General features: G+C 49.3%; 1 protein-coding gene and 1 non-coding gene across 8 annotated transcripts in view; both read left to right on the top strand.

The window, feature by feature from the left end:
• NAV2 (neuron navigator 2) overlaps positions 1-17,123 on the top strand; it is a 393,377-nt gene that overhangs the window by 46,446 nt on the left and 329,808 nt on the right. The gene's annotated exons all lie outside the window — the stretch shown is intronic.
• LOC123858113 (small nucleolar RNA SNORD45) lies at positions 4,660-4,731 on the top strand. The gene has a single exon (XR_006794070.1). It is a non-coding gene; the product is annotated as a small nucleolar RNA SNORD45 (small nucleolar RNA).

The following is a 17,123-nucleotide window of genomic DNA, read 5'->3' as shown; positions in this document are numbered from 1 at the left end:
GGGTCCAGACGCAGAAGGCGCAGATCAGCAGTGATGCAGAGCAGATAAAAATGCTCGGGAATGGCAAGCTGGCCTACAAATGGCACTGCTGTTCTCTTGAGCTCAGGCTCCCGTAACGTCCCTCAAAGTTGAATTTTATTAATTCCCCCCCAAAAGTTTATCTTACCATTTGCCTCTATTTCCTGAAAGGCAATTTCTGTTGTTGTTTTTTAAGATTTTACTTATTCATTTGACAGAGAGAAAGAGAAAGAGAGAGAGTGCACGAGCAGAGGAGGGGCAGAGCGAGAGGGAAAAGTAGGGAGCCCGATGCGGGGCTCGATCCCAGGACCCTGGGATCATGACCTGAGCCGAAGGCAGACCCTTAACGACCGAGCCACCAGGAGCCCCATGAAAGGCAATTTCTAAGAGAAAAATATTCCCCATTCAGTGAGACTTCCAGCATGTGAATTAGGATTTTACCACAGAGTTTTGCCTTTATTTCACCAGCGGCCTCAGCACATCTGCCAGTGTGTGAACCTAGACACTGTTGCCATGAGAGGCAGGTTGGAGAAAGGTACCCAGCCTGACCCAGCGGTTGTAGGACCCCATCCTTTGTCCCATCTCAACTCAACCCCCAGGGCCACACGGAAGATTTGTCAGATGACAGCTCATCTTATCCTACAGGCACCATGTTATGATTTCAGGTGAACTCATCACTGGACAGCGATGTCTGTTGTTAGTCATTACCCTTCTGGCGTCGGGGGAGATTTCAGGCATGTGGAAGGCACCAGAAGCCCCATGCCCAGCAGCCACTGACTCACAAGCTCTGAGAACTGACTGTTCATGGTGACTCGGCATTGACTCGTCCCTTTGGTAGGCTCTGCAGGAGCCTGGCTGGGCCTTACCATGTCCTGTTCCTTTCTCCTCTGCTGAATGCAGTCCCTATCTTCATGTTAGGAAGCATCTTTTCAAAAATAAAATTAGAAGAGTAAGAGAATAATTTTTTTTTAAAGATTTTATTTATTTGCTGGAGAGAGAGAGCACAAGCCGGGGGGAGCGGCAGGCAGAGGGAGAAGCAGGCTTCCCACTGAGCAGGGAGCCCGATGTGGGACTCGATCTCAGGACCCTGGGATCGTGACCTGAGCTGAAGGCAGACGCTTAATGACTGAGCCACCCAGGAGCCCCAAGAGAGAAGAATTAAGAGCCATTTCCAAGAAGGAATTTAGCTAGGAGAACCGAATCCTGTCTAATAGCCTGGGTTAAAAAAAACCAGCTATGAACTACAAATGCAGTTGACTTTGGCCCTGAGATCTGTAGGGAAAACTAGAAAAAGAAATAGTCATGAATCAGCAGCACCAGCAATGTTTGCTTGTGAGCTCTTTTAGTCATGTGCGGGAGTACATAATTCCATCCCGGGGTCCTATGGAGTTTGCTTCGTGCCCCAAGGTGTGGAATTTGGAAAAATACCAGCCCTGGCAGTTCTTGGGAAACAAAGCAAAGGAAACTCCCATAAGAGTGCTGTTTCTTGGAGAACCGTTACTCACCTGAGCCCTGGGTTCAGGTGGAGGTTCAGAGTGAGTCTGCAAGGGCTCGTGGGGCACCTGAGCCCAGGAGCTGCTCAGTCGATGCCAAGGCTGGGAGCCAAGGATGTCCACAGGGCCCAGGGAGAGGACACTCAGGGGGGGCCTTTGGACTTTGGGGAGTCGTTTACTCCTTCATCTTCTTTTCCCTAGCACCTGCTGTGCACCAGGCACTGTTCTAGGCACGGAGAAACAAGAAGAACAGTTTCTGTTGTCATGGAATTCACCTTTTTGTGGGGAGATACAGACACCACACATGGAAGCAAATGCATTAAGAAGTTTATTTCAGAGTGGCAAGTGCTATGAAGGCAGTAAAGCAGGGCAATGCGTTCAAGAGCAATTGGGGGTGATGTTAGACCATAATGTTAGATCTGAAGCACCAACCATGGGAAGACCAGGGGATCCCGATGCAGGCAGTAGAATTACCGGCACAAAGGCTCCAGGTGGGGACAGCTGTGGCCCCTTCGATGCACATAACAATGACCAGTGTCCCTGGAGCCTCGTGAATTTGTGGCTCCTTTCAGATTTATCCCTGGCATGCTATCGCCCCAACAGCAGTGTCCATTCAGAGAGCCATCTCTTGGAGGCAGGGTCAGAAGGAGTGTCTGGAAATGCTTTGGAGACAAGCAGAAATGATTGATGAGAGGACTAATCCTGCCCTCCTCCTCACCTCCACATCTAACCCACCATCAAGTCGGTGGGCTCATGCTCCCTGTTTTCTCCTAGGAAGTCTACTTCTCTTCATGTCCACCACCTTCACCCTGGTTCAAACCCCCAGCCTCTCTCCCCAGGTCTACTGGAAAAGCCTCTGAAACTGGTTCCTCATGTATGGTCTTGCCCATCCCTGGTCCACTCTCCACACTGTGGTCAGAATGATCTTTTAAAACCTCAGATCTAGGGGCGCCTGGCTGGCTCAGTCAGGGGAGCATGTGACTCCTGATCTTGGGGTCGCGAGTTGAGGCCCCACATTGGGTATGGAGATGACTTGAAAATAAAAGCTTTAAAACAAAACCAAACCAAACCTCAGATCTAATCATGTTGCATACACCTCCTCTGTACTTTTCCATGATTCCGCATTGCTGTCGGGATTAGGACCCAAATCCCCACAAGGACAATCAAGGCTCTATCTGTACAGAACCCTTATTTCTTTTCTAGCCTCGTTTCCAGCCATTTGTGGCTCCACTTTGTGCTCTAGCTACAGAGGCTTTCTCCCAGTTCCCCTAATACGCTGTACCAGTTTTGGCCTCGGGACCTTTGCACAAGCCTCAAGGGCTCTTAATCTCTTCTTCTTCCATGCACCCTGGCCTCAGCAACTTCTATCCAGGCTGCAGCATATCTGTTACTTCAGCAGGGACGTCTTCCTTGTTGTTCAACACTGTGATACTATGTAGGGTCTTTTGTTACATGTCCCCAGTAGCAATTCATATTTATCATCCTAGCTCTCAACACATTTCTATTTATTTGTGATGCCTCATTTCCTGCACGAAGCCATACACTCCAGGAGGGTGGGAACCAATTCGGTCTTGTCCATGGTTGTATCCTCAGCACTTTGGAAGTGTCTGGAGCACAGGAGACACTTGATACATATTTTTTGAGGCAATGAAGGAATGAGTACTCATAAAGACCTTGACTCTTAAATGTTCCACTTGAATGTGCTACTTGCTTTCAACAAAATGAACTAACAGGAGACCATCTGTATTTTCTGTTCCATTTCTCTACCCTATAGAGATGGTGATTGATATCTGGAGTTCAAGAATAAGCATAGTGAGCAGGAATTCTGGCAGATGAACAACCTGCTTAGGAAGCCTGTTCTTGCCTTCGACTATCAGAACAGTGTTATTTTCTTTGGCCTGAAGGAGTCTAAGACTGTGTGTACTCAGGGAAACGGTGTAGACCTGCAGTGTGGAGCTGGGGCCAGGGGTGAGACTCAAATAATAATCAAGTGGAAGAGGGTTGTGTGAAGCCTGGTGGGGGACATCGCCTCTCTCAGCGGCTGAGGAATTGGAACATTCCCCCTTGTGTCAATGTGGAAGTGAATGAATTAAGTTCCGTTTTATGCCGTGCCTGGAAAAATACCAATGCTGCACTCGCATAGTTTCTGCAAGCAAACCCCAAATGCCACTCAGTCTCAGCCCTCGGAGAGACTGTTACAGGGGGAAAGAATCAACATTCACAGACTATGGGAAATACCACTGAAGTGGAAAAAGATTAGAGCCGTAGATTTTTGCTTTTTTGAGCTTATGTACTCCTTTGAAAATCTGATAGAAGCAATGGACCCTTGCTCTCCTTCGTGCCCCTTGACCCTCTGCAGAAAATATATCTCTATAACATCCTCTTATCCATGGAGACCCTGGAGGGCCATAGCCTCAGGTTAAAAAATTCCAGTTAGTGGGCCTGGTTGGAAATTGAGCAGAAATAAGCTAGTAAGAGATGACATGGAAGCACAAGTTAGACAAGGTTTGATTTAAAGAATAAAATAGAAGCACCCTGTAATTAGGTTTTTGTATTCCTGAAGTTCTTTGCTTTTTATTTTTATTTTATTTTATTTTTTAAAGATTTTATTTATTTGACAGAGAGAGAAACAGTGAGAAAGGGAACACAAGCAGGGGGAGGGGCAGAGGGAGAAGCAGGCTCCTCACTGAGCAAGGAGCCTGATGAGGGACTCGATCCCAGGACCCTGGGATCATGACCTGAGCCGAAGGCTGACACTTAATGACTGAGCCACCCAGGCGCCCAGTTCTTTGCTTTTTAGAACAAGTTGGTTGGCACAGGGCGACCACGTGCACCAGAGTGAAATAAGGCAGACCTCTAGGGGCTGAGGGGAAGCCACTCTGAGTATTTCCCCAGATTTAGCCAACCACGGTGATCCATCCACTAAAATCCACCAGGCGGCCAGGATTTTAGTCTCATGTTCACCACTGGTCCCCACTGTCTTGTTCAGTGCTAGGCACGTAGTAGGTGCTCAATAAATACTTAGTGAGTGGCTGAATCAATTAGTCTATCCTGGGTTGCCCCACTTTATTCTGTCTTCCTCTCCTTCTTTTGTTCTGGATTTATCAGATTTTAGTTTTTATTTATTTGTTCAAGAGATCTTTGTTGAGGTCGGTGATGTGATGGCATGTGTTAGCTGAATCCAAAGTTGATGCAAATTCTAAAATTACACTCAAACCTTAGGTAAAACAAACAAACAAACAATATTTGTTTTCGCCTTCTGGTAGGCATTAATTGTCCCTAGGCATGGAATGACATGAGATTGAAGAACTCCTGCTCTGGGATTCATTACCCCCAGGTTAAAGTCTCAATTCTGCTGCTTGGGAGTGATGAAAGCCTCAGTTTCTTCAACTGTAAAATGGGATGTAGAATTACATAAGGTTATGCAGTTAGAGCACGTAGCATGATTTTTGACACATACCTACATGTTGTTTTAATAAATGTCAGACATTTTTATTCTTACCTGGCTCCTCCTGTCATGTAGTTCGTTGGTTCCTTTAGGGTCCTCTTCCCTCTCTGAGCCCACAGTTCTGAACCCCAGAAACGGTAACTATACAATAGGTCACGTGTGGCCTCTAAAAAGTCCCAGAAATATTCAGTCATGGCAATACTTAAGGGCTGGGGACATTACTAATTTCCTCCCTTCCTATTTTTCCATATTTTTTATTTCAATTAATAAGCATGTATCACTTCATAATTTAAGAAGGACCGAATAAGAAAAAATATTGTAGCAAAAATGTGTTTATTCCATGTTGCTAAATTCAGAGGTAGGAAACAAGAACATTTTATTGTGTCTGGTCTATAGAATCAATTCCAGGAAACCAGAAGGACTCGGTTTGTCCATTACGTGGCCCAAATAAAAATGCCCAAATACAGGCGCCAAGAAAGGATGGCTGCATCCCTGAGTGGGCATGGATGTGCTGTGCTGTTTGGTACATGTGGGTTTAGGAACGGGGGACTCCTGGTTTCATCTCCGGGCTCTCCCGCTATCCAGCTCCATGTGCAACTTTGGGAAAATTTCAGCCCTAGTTTTCTCATTAGTAAAGTGGGAGAGACAAATGGAGAGACTCTTCCTTACAGATTGTTGTGGGAATGAATATCGAATACTTCACACGTCAGAGGACGTCTTCCATGCATTCTTGCTTTCTTTCTGTTTCTCCAATAGCATCAGTGACATCATCATCCTTTATGTTATACGTGTGTGCGTTTTGAACATGCGTGTGCCTATAAAAGTATATACAAATGTCTGCACTTTGATGTCGACTCATCATCTCGGCCCGGTCATGGCCAAACTAGAACTCTTGATTTCCCAAACCCATCCCGCCGGCTGCCCCTCCCTTAGTCTTCTGCACATCAGGAAATGGCGCCAACGCGCACTTGGTTAGTTGTTCTGCCTCAAAGGCTAAGAGTCGTCCTTCGCTCCTCTCCCTCCCTCACAGCCCGTATCCAGTGTGCGAACTCTGCTGATGTGTCTCAAAATCAGCCCCTTCTTTTGACAGCCACTGCCCCACCGCAGACAGAGCCACTGTCCTCTCACTACTGTGCGGGATAGTAACTCCTGCCTGCATCGGGTGCCCGACCCTACGACCGCCCCCGACAGGGGCCCCCAAGTGAGCGCTGACACGCTTACCTTGGGCTGTGCCACATCCTTGCTCAGAACGGCCCCCGCCGGTGGTGGCTTCCTGTGACGCTGGAAATAAAACCGGGGTGGCTCACTGTCCTTCAGGCCCCTGTACTGGGGAACAAGCAGACCTCTTCTGTCAAGGGCCAGGTGGTAAATATTTCAGGTTTGGCGGGCCACATAGGAGTCTGTCACATCGCCATCATCTTCTTCTCCTTCGTTGTCTTCATCGCGGTCTTCATTTCTATCTCCTTTTTCTTCCAACCCTTTCAACGTGTCGTCACTGTTCTTGGCTCACGGGCCGACAGGAACACATGAAGGGCTGGCGTGTGCAGAGTCCTGCGTTACGTGTGCTGGCCACGACTTTCCTCTCCAGATCATCTGCTCTCCCCGTCTGTCCTGCTCTCTCTGCTCTGGCTTCAGCAGTGCTCTCACTGTCCTTGAGCAGCGCCCTGACTGGGTTCTGCTCAGGGCCCTTGCTCTCCTATCCCTCTGCCCCTGATGCTGGCCCCTCAGGTCTGCTACGGGGCTCACTTGCTTCGTTTGCATCTCTGCTGGCAGGTGCCTCCTCGGAGAAGCCTCTCTGAGCTGCCTTTCTATAGTACTCACCACCCCCCGCACCCCCAGGCACATTCTCTCCCTCGCCTGGCTGTACTTCTTCTGGTACTTACTCTACATTTCCTTGCCTGTCGGTTTTGCTGCCCTTGTGTGTAATCTTTTGTCTTGTTCAACACTCTGTCTCCCTGACACCCAGAAAAGAACAGGGCACTTAGTGGTCATTCAGAAACATTTGTTGCATACATTAATAAATGTAAGAACAGTTCTGCCCTGTAGCTAGTTTTCCACCCCTGCCATTCCACTCATCTGCAACAAGGCGGCCCTCTTTATACATTTTCCGCCCCGTTGGCTGTGTCTGATAACGGCACCAAGCTGCGCTCTGAGTGACACTGAGGACTGTGAGAACCCACTTCCATGTGCTGTCGGGGTCTGCAGGATGAATCCAAGTGTGGACGTGGGTGTGGGGAGGACCAGGGGAGGAGGGGGAGCAAAGTCAGGCTTTGAAGTGAGGGGAACTGTCCAGCTCTCAGGAAACTGATGTCATTGGAGCTTCCCTGGATGATAAGTGCTCAGTGGAGCCCATGCCTAATATCTCTTGAGGAGGGAGAGAAGCATCTCTTAGAGCCAGGGGAAGAACACTGAGATAAATTGTCCTTCCCAGGGACACACAGCCAAGACAGCCTGCAAACCACTTAGTGCAGACACTGAAGGGATGGTGCTTATCGGGCCCAGATGGGACATGGTGGAAAAAATCTGGTATTTCTGGAGACACTGAATAGAGCATGGCGACTCCCAGCCCCAGGCACAAATCTCCCAGAATCTCCTTCTAAGGGCTTTGGCATTGGCAAGCTAGAGGAGTGCATCTGGGGCAGTCAGGTTTACACTCTCCCAACCCCACATTCCCACCCTGCCTTGCTCCCGTCCAGAAGCCTTAGGAGAAGTGGGCTTGGATCAGCATCACTGCAAAAGTGAGTGTAGGCCCCTTCCCGGGGGCATTGCAGGGGGCTACTCAGGAGGTGCACTGCAGGGGGCATCCTGTGGGGGTCTCCAGGAGGACTTGATACCGTGCACCTTCAAGTGCTGGCTCAGGGTCAGACAGTGAGCCTTGGATTGGGCAGTGAGCCTGGTTGTACACTTACACACCAGGCAGGGACTAGACGAGTCCTGGCCTAGGAGCCAGGTCCGGGGGTGAAGACACAGAGGAATCTCTTCCTTGCATGCCCCTTAGGATAGAAACTGGGAGGTGCGGGACAGGGGAGCCTGTGTACTGTCCAGACTGGGGGTTTTATGTCCAAGATCACATGTCCAGCTCTTGATTTTAGAAAATAAGACAGCCGTATGATATGAGAAGAAATGCAATGGTAGTATAAATCAAACTGTCCACCATAGCCAGGTCTCAGGAGCCCAAGGCAGGAGGTCAGATGGTCTGGGATCCGTTGATAGGACTGCTGTGTGACCTTGGACTAGTCACTTGACCTTTCTGGGCTTCAGTATTTTCACATATACAATGGTCATGGTACATCTTGACGTTGCCATCTCATGAGTTATTGTAATCAAACAAGAGAACAAAGTCTTTGTAAAGTTAGAAAGGCTCTAGTCATGTATAACTTGACCCCTAACCAAGTTGTATAAAACAGTAGACCAATAGGAGCAATAAACACCCAATGAGCTTGGATCGGGTGCCCACTACCGTGCCCCATGTTCATGCATGTTTCACATGCTTCACTGTGGAGAGGCTGGCACCGTTATCACTTCCATGAACAAACAGATGAGGTCATAAGACACAAAGAAGTTACATAACTCGCCCCAGGTCACACAGAGAGCCAGGGTGGACCAGACTCTGAATTCAAGCAGTTTGTCTCTGGAGGATGCACTGGGAGCTTGCACTGGGACCTTGAGGGCCTGTAGCCCAGATCTCCAAGTTCCCAACCCAGCCCCGCCACCCTTGGCTTCCTCGGGGAAGATAACTACAAGTCTGTCCAATGAAAACAGACCCATCAGACGACCCGTCGCTATCTCTTCCCTGCAGAGCGGTCAGTCCCTGCCAACCGCAGAGAGACGGCGGGGCCTTGACACAGCCTGAGGTTTACCCCCTCTAGGAGCCATGGGTTCCAGTGGGGATGGTGGAACCCTGACAGTCCCAGGAAGGAGGGGGACATGCCAGGGGGCGGGGCCCCTCCGGGTTCTGCAGATTGGGCATGTGCGGAGGAACTTCCCAGTCCAGGATGCGCCTCCCTCACTGCACAGCAAGTGGGTCTTGGAGAAACATGGCCCCCCTGCCTCTGCTTTCTCAAGGAACTCTCTGAAGGACAGGCTGATGCTTTCCATGCCCTCCTCAGGAAGAAGATCAGGAAAGGCAGTCAGCGCCCCCTTCCCTGGGTCCCTCCTTGAGGACGGTGTGGCCAGGCTGGCAGCCCAGGGCCAGCTGCTCAGCTTGCCTAATGTTATTCCAAGGCCTTTGTGCTGGACAAGAGAAGACCCGGGAAGCATGGGCACTGTCAAATATCTGAAGGGCCGCCCTGAGGCAGGCTAGTTCAGGGTGGCCTCGGTGGGGCGCAGGGAGGAATGGTGGGGAAGAGCGCAAGGAAACACGCAGACATCTCCACAGAAGGAAGAAGAACTGCCTTGGGGGCAGTGAGCTCTCCATCACTGCAGGGGTTCAGGCAGAGGCAGGAGACCCTCTTGGTGGGGGCCTTGCCAAGTGGGGGTGTGCGCCCGGGGAGGGAGAGAACTCGGGGATCAGGAAGGCCTGCCCAGCCCTCCGTGAACCTTGTGGCCCTGTGAAGAGGGAGGGGAGGACGTGGGATGGAAATGGCCTGGCATCTTCCATGCAGGTGTGCCTCATGCTGGCCTTTCCCACCTTCACCCTGGACCTCAGCTCTCCCTCCTGTTCGGTCTTGGCCCTACTGCCCTGCAATGCCAGGCCTATTACTTTTTCTTCCTGGAATAACTACTGGCCCTGCACCCTGCCCCTCTGTGCCCTGCTTGTTGCTGGGTGACGCTACTGGATAATGGGCCAGGTGACTCATTCTGGGGCTTTCTCAAGTGAGAGGCCACTGCCTGGGTACAAAGCTCTTTCCCCTGGAGCAGTAGGTCTCAAGCTTTAGTGGGCATCAGAACGAGCTGCAGGCCTTATAAGACAACAACAATAAAGCACAGACTGCTGGGTCCTACCAGAGTTCCTCTTTCAGTAGGTCTGTGGTGGTGTCCAAGAATTTCCATATGTAACAAGTTCCCGGGTGTTGCTGATACTGTAGGACCAGGGACCGCACTTTGAGAACCACTGCTCTAGAAGACCTATAAGGCCTAGGACCATGGCTACAAGGCTATGGATTCAGACAAACCCATGCTGGAATTCCACCATTATGAGCTGCATGACCATAGGTAATTTACCTAACAGCTCTGTGCTTCTGTTAACCTGTTCTGGATACTGGGGATGGTACTACTTTCAGAGAGTTATTGTGAGGATTAAAGATGGTGATTTATATAAATAGCTTAGTGTCTGGGATATGCTAAGTATGCAAATGATCAGTAAATGTTAGTGATCCTTATTATCAGAATAAGATGATGGCTATTTCAGACACTCCACGCCTACCTCTGTAGGACCGCAGTGTCAGAGCAAAGGCACACGTCCTCCTCCCATTGTGCCCCCTGTGTAGAGCCAATCCCATTGTTATTCCTTCCCATCTGCTCCATGCTGGAAGGATGGGGATTCATTATCAGTAAGGCCATCCTTCAAATCTCGGGTTTGTGTCAGGGGCCAGCCACACATTCTGAATGCCTGGCTTTCAGTGCGACTCCACAGGAGCCTGCCTGAGAGAACCAGATTGTGTGTAGGACACAGGAGTGGGGTCATCTGAGTTCTCTTGTCATGTTAGAGCCCCAAGGCCCCCATTGTCTCATCACTCAGATCCTGTGGTCTTTGGCCTGTTAGTTATAATGATAGAAGTGGGGCTTAAGTCTCCTGCTGCAGGGTCTCAAAATTAGGGGAGCAGATCTAAGGGTGGCTTCAGACGGACTCAGGCTGCTTTGAATATTGCTGAGGAGGGGAACCTGCTAGGAAATACATCCCGGTTCCACCCTGTGGGATACCAATCCCGAAGTGGGTTCCTTGGAGTAGTAGCTTATTAAGAAGTGCTCTACCCAAAGGGCTCTGCAGTCAAGTAAATTTGGGAGTTACTCCATTTCCTGTTGCCTGCTTAGAGCTCCAGGGTGCTCCCTGGCATATGTAAGTGTCCCAAAAGTCCTACAGTGAGGACACATAGGTAAGGCTGTTGAACATACTCTGGTCTGTTTCCTGTCAATTAATTTTGGGAAACTAGTTCTAGGAATTTATGGTTTTTCAAGGGCCTTCATAGGCAGTATCTCACCTGATTTTCAAAATAATCCTTAGAAGTAAGTATGTTCCTACCCATTTTACGAAGAGGAGGCTGAGATGCAGAGAGGTTTACAACTTGCTGCAGGTCACAGAGGTATTTAAAATACTATCTACAATTGCACGATCTGAGAAAGAATTCATGCATTTGATGGAAGTTCGTAGTGGCAGCAATCATTAAAACCAAACCAAACCAAACAACAAGCAAAAAAAAAAAAGACCCCACTAACTGGGCATGGCACCTATTATTTGTAAAAACCCTTTCAGTGAAGTGTATTTATTTTACTTTTGACCTTGGGCTCACCTTATGATTATGATGTCACTACACAGAGAGACAGAACAACAAGGTAAAGAATGTCGATTCTCGGGGCGCCTGGGTGGCTCAGTCGTTAAGCATCTGCCTTCAGCTCAGGTCACGGTCCCAGGGTCCTGGGATGGAGCCCCGCATCGGGCTCCCTGCTCCGCGGGAAGCCTGCTTCTCCCTCTCCCACTCCCCCTGCTTGTGTTCCCTCTCTCACTGTGTCTCTCTCTGTCAAAGAAATACGTAAGATCTTCAAAAAAAAGAATGTTGATTCTGCAGCTAAACAGTGTTTAAATCCAAGCAGTGTCACTTACTAGCTCTGTGACCTTGGGCAAGTTATTTAACTTTCCTGTGCCTGGTTTCCCCCGTGTGAAATGTAATTTTGACACCGGTAGTACAAGGTTACTATGATGATTCAATGAGATTTTACATGCAGACCTCTCAGAATGGCACACGGCCCAGAAGATGCACTTATGGAAGTATTAGGTCCTGTTGCTGCTATTACTGTTGTTAATAACCAAATACTATGTGAAGTCCACGTGTCTTGAGAACCCATGGAGAGGGTGTTTAGGTCGGAGCCCGTAGGTCTAAGACTCATTAAGCCGCTGTGCAACTTTGGACAGCTCATTTAACCTCTCTGTGCTCCTCGGAAAATGGGATCATGCCACCAACCAGCTTAGTACACAGAATGGTTCTAAGAATGCCCTCCTGGGCAACCGACGTGGAAGTGCTTTGACAAACGTGAAACTAGGTGGTCGCAAGTTCTCTGTGTCCACATCTGACTGGAGCATGTGCAGGGAGGAAGGGCGCCGGCTGGGAAGAACCGCTCTGCTAGTTGTGTGCTAGGATCCGAGAAATGCCCAGAAGGGCCAAGGCCGTTTGATCAACGGCAGCCGTTTCATGGGCCTGCACAGAAGCCAAAAGCCAGTCGTTAGCAGTGCTGAGAGTTTTCCTTTGCTAAACAACGGCGCCCTCATTCTGGGATTTCCCGGGTTGTCCTTGTTGACTTTGGAATAGAGGGTGTTTGTGTACACACACTATCTCGGCCGGTGCATCTCGGACATCTGGTTCCTCCTGTTTACCCTCATCTTATGTGCACCAGACCCACAGTGCCAGCCCTGAGCGTCACCCTAGTGGCATTCGTCACAGGTACCCTCTGCTGGGCCGGGGGAAAGGAGGAGGCCCTCAGAGGGGTGTGTGTGTGTGTGTGTGTGTGGCAATCTCCTGTGAAATCAAGATGCCTAACAAAAGTGGAATCAATTTACCTGCTGCCTTTGTTCCAAGGGAAAAGCCTCCAGAGCCACCACTGGGGAATAATATTTAACCCACTTCGAGGGCATGTGTGTTCCTTTCATCTCTTAATCATGAAAAGCACTGGAATTTCCTACAGCACAAGTTTATTAGGGAGGTGCTGAGTTCCTCAACAGTGCCCCAGAAGTGTAGACCACAGCCCCTTGGGAAAGATGCTGCCTCTTAAATTGCTAACCTTAATCCCTGGTGACCAGAACTGGCCCAGAATGAAAGGGCTGATCCCACAGGGAAAATAAAGTAAACAAAACCACACCACCCTGTCCCCGACCAAACCACAACCACCGAAAACAAAACAAACCAACGCAACCCCGCGAGAGTTTGAGGACGACTCCATTCCAGACCGTGTCTCTGAATCATTCGGTCGCAAAACCAGAACAGAAAACAAAAATTAGAAACCATTTAACATCCTTAAGTGCTTTGACAATAGCTATCCATATTTCTGTGCCCTAAGTTCTGTGGCAGGATTTTTGAAAACTTTTTTTCATTTTTCATTTTTTTTATTTTTTGCTTTGAACAGTTTTTATTTCACCTCACATGACCCCTAGCCCAACTGAGTGGGCTGGATAGGCCTAAACTGGTCTTCAAGCTACCTCCACAAATGTCTGCAGTCTCCATGCCCTGACACCTCACTGGGGTCCGAGCAGGAGATGCAACCCCTCAGAGGGTAGGAGGAAGAGGGAGGAGTGAGGGCCGGTCCTTCAAAGGGGGGGGTCAGAGGTCACCCAAAGATTGCACAATTTCCACCCTTATCTGCTTCATTGAAGTAGTGGGGGGCGGGGAGCTGGAGGAGGAGCCCCTGGGCCTGAGATGTTGAATACAGCAAATAAATACCAGGGGTACCTGGCAACCCTGGGGTCTGAGGGAAAAGCATGCCTGCTCTTCCAAACTGTGTCCTAGGCTGCTTGGGACCAGTTTGGCTGCTTTGTATAAGCCAAAAGCTTCTTTCCCCAGAGCTTTAAAGTTGGTCTTTAATTATTCATTCATTCTTCCTGAAATTTAGTTTTTGCCCTAAACTCCTTCTATGTTTGGCAGTGTTTGGGAGGCTATAGGGGAAAATAAGACATAATCCTCACTCTCCAAAAGTTCTTTTTCTAGTAGGATTTAAAAGGAAATGTCCAGTATCCAGATTCCCAGCAAGCAGGTGTATCTTTAGTCTGGCCAGGTCACCATGGATTTCTGAGAGCCTGCCCGAGATGCTGTCGTGCCCTGTTTCCAGCCTCCCAACTCAGTTGGGTTTCTTTATAGTGCACTCCACGCACTGTAGCGGAAGGTGTCCTATAGAGGGGACCCAGAGTTTCCTGGACAATTATGAGGGTCAGGGGGACTGGATGAACTTTAAGCCCCCTATAGTCCTGACCTGAATATATTCATTCCGTTTGATAATACCAACAATAAGCCAAACACTGTTCTGAATGTACAGAGATGAAGAAGACGGAGTACCTGTTCCTAAGCAATTTATAATCCATTGGTAATAATACTCATATCAATACTAACACTTAAAACAGCCAGTGAGTGTACCCACCCCTAACTGCAGAAGGAGATGGAGGATTCCAAAGGCTGGCGAGAAGCCGGAAACAAAGAGCTGGGGACCCCAGAGGAGAGGAGAAGGCGTTCTCAAAGGGAAGGGTTCGAAGACAAGTTCACCAACTAAGTTAATTTTGCTTTGGATCCTGACCTACATGATATCATTTGGCAGAGAATGGAAGGAAAAGCACTTCCATGCTGAGGGAGCAGCCTGAGCAAAAGTGTGCAAGGCAGAGTGAGTGAGCAGCCCACAGGGATACAGGCAGGGGCCATGGGAGACACTGCCCCACTCAGACCCTGACCCCCCAACACTGGAAGGAAGAAAGTGAATTGTGGGGGGTAGCCAGAAAGCAACAAATTAAACCGAGGTCAGGGAACACACTGAAGGCGAGATGCCTTTACATAATTCTTTATTTCACAAAAAAAGAAAAGGGGTGGGGGAGGGAGAGAAACCCTTTGCTAGCCTAGCCCAGCCCAGCCCAGCCTTTTCTAGGGGCGTATTCATTCATTTGTGGGCTTGTCAGTATGACATTGTGTCTGCCCTCCTGAAAGCCATACATCTTACTTTCAAACCCTCCAATCGCCTTGGACCCCCCGCAGACCCCAATGTTCCCAGTGACCTTTTGACAGGGGGCTCATTCCCCTCCAAGGCTGGTGGAGGGGAGAGGGTACCTCTCGGGGGCTCACCCTCCTGGTCCCAGCTTTCTGCTTCAGGAAGGATTAGTGCTTTATGTAAATTTGACTCTCAATTCCTGAAAAGCCTGCCAGCTGTGTACCTTCCAAGAGTCTTTTATTTTTATCTGTCTTCCTCCATATCCAAGATTTCCAGGCCCTCCCAGAAAGGGAAGGAGACTTCAAATAAGCCTTAAAGCCACTTGCCAAAATGTCTGTTTGCAGAAGGTCTTCATCCTCTCAGAGATGGCATTTCTGAGACTTCCTTTCCTGTGTGTAGTATGACAATACCATGAACACAACAGAGGTAGGGGGCAGGCAGGCCTACTCCAGGGATGCTCCTGTTTGGCGGTTTCGGAGCTGATTTAACAGAGCCAGTCACTCTCCCTCTCTGAGCCATTATCTGCAAAATGGGGGAAATCACTTTTCTTAGCATTACTGTGATGAGTAATTGAAAGGTGCCCTGTGCCATACTTAATAAATAGCTGCTAATAGGGCTAGGATTTTCCTCTGTCAGATGATGCCAAACTCTTCTGTGCTATTTTATTATTCAAGCCCAGTTATTTGGGGGGAAAAATAATGAGCTCCCTATGTTAAGCTATTAGCTTATTCCCTACCTCTGGGGTGGCACACTGCTCCTGCTCTTTCCTTTGTCATCCTCGTGCCGTGTAAAAGCTGACGCCTGTCCTGTGTGGGTGGAAAGGCTTCAGCCCACGTTCGGGGAAGTCTAGAGAGCCCATTTTGTCTGATGTTCCCCGGGCTGGCCCCCGCAGTGTCTGAACTTCTCCCCATTAGTCACTGCTTTGGCTGAGGGAGTGGAAGACCCCTGTTAAGCTGGAATACGTTATCTGGGAAACACATTAAGCCTTTAACAGCTGGACACAAATTAGTTTATCAGACAAGGCCTGGACTTGCAGAATGTAGGAGAGAAAAGGAACTTTACAGATCACCATTTGAGAGGTGAGGGAAAGGAGGTCTGTGAATGAACAGGTTTTGGGGATGCGGCTGCCAGGCCTCAAACCCTGCTTTTTGGTCTGAATCTCTTCACCCTCTTCCTTCTGCCTTGAGGAACAAGAGAGACACTCCAGCTTTCATTCAGAAGATACTTACCACATGCCTCCCCTACCTGGGGAGGTGCTGAGAATTCAGAGAAGTCTAAGAGTAGGGAAGACAGACACGGAAGGAAGCAAGTGCTGAGGGATGTGGGGCACATCCCTTGGGTGCTGGGGATGGGAAGGTCTGGAGCAAGACACTGTCAGCAAAGGGCAGATCCAGCCTCTGGTGGGGAGGGGGTGTCAGTGCCACCAAGGGTTGCACAATACTGGGACCTAGGGCCCTACCTTGTGGCTGCCATGAGAGTACAAGAGAGGTCATGACCAGGGAGCTGGGCTAAGCTAGGGGGCACTGTCTGCAAGGGTCAGCACTGAACAGGCAGGTCTAAGGAATGGGTCAGAAAGCCAGGAGCTGAAAGAAGAGGCCCATTGTTAGGAGGAAGAAGACCACACATTCAGGGCAGACCTTCACAAGCATTGTTCCCACCACTTTGTCCCATGTGGTCAGCATGGGCTGATCTCTTTCCCTTAATTCCCATCAAAGGACTTGGTGGAAGATCACAGAAATAGGAGGAAGGAGAAGAAAGGTGCTGGGAGAGGCAGCTTGGGGCATGATGAATAGCTCTCCAAGATGTAGGAGGTCTTTAGGAGGTGCTTCTGTTTCAAGTGCATCTGCACGGTCCTGACACCTGCTTGGGTGAACTCAAAGCCATGACCCCTGGGAGCCACCCACTGCATCAACGGATTGCCGGTGTCCCTTTCTCTACACCTCTCCTTATCCAGGTCCTCATTCTCTATCCCCTGCATGATTTCAACAGCCTTCTAACTGGTCTCCCTCCCTCCAGCCTCCACCTTTTCAAACTTGCCTTCTTGCTGTTACTAGAGAGGTCCTCCTAAAATGGGGAGTCAGTCAGATCATTCCCTGGTTTATAAGGATGAAGGGTAGGATCCCCTTTACAGGGACCTAACCTGCTCCAGCCTTACAAATAGCCCCATTTCCTGCCCCATAATCTCCTCCTTCTGACCACACGATACCTGCCAAGCGTTTCCACCTCTCTATACCCTTGCACGTGCTGTTCCACCTTCCTGGGGTGCTTTCCTCCTCTTGTCGGACCTGCCTTCTTCCTTCCAGATGCTGATCGGTGTCACCTCTGTGAAG

The sequence above is a fragment of the Mirounga angustirostris genome, unplaced genomic scaffold (assembly GCF_029215605.1).
Source record: "Mirounga angustirostris isolate CCGP_5_RB_7025 unplaced genomic scaffold, mMirAng1.0.hap1 SCAF_13, whole genome shotgun sequence".
Classification (NCBI taxonomy): Eukaryota; Metazoa; Chordata; class Mammalia; order Carnivora; family Phocidae; genus Mirounga; species Mirounga angustirostris.
This window is presented reverse-complemented; position numbering and strand designations above follow the sequence as displayed.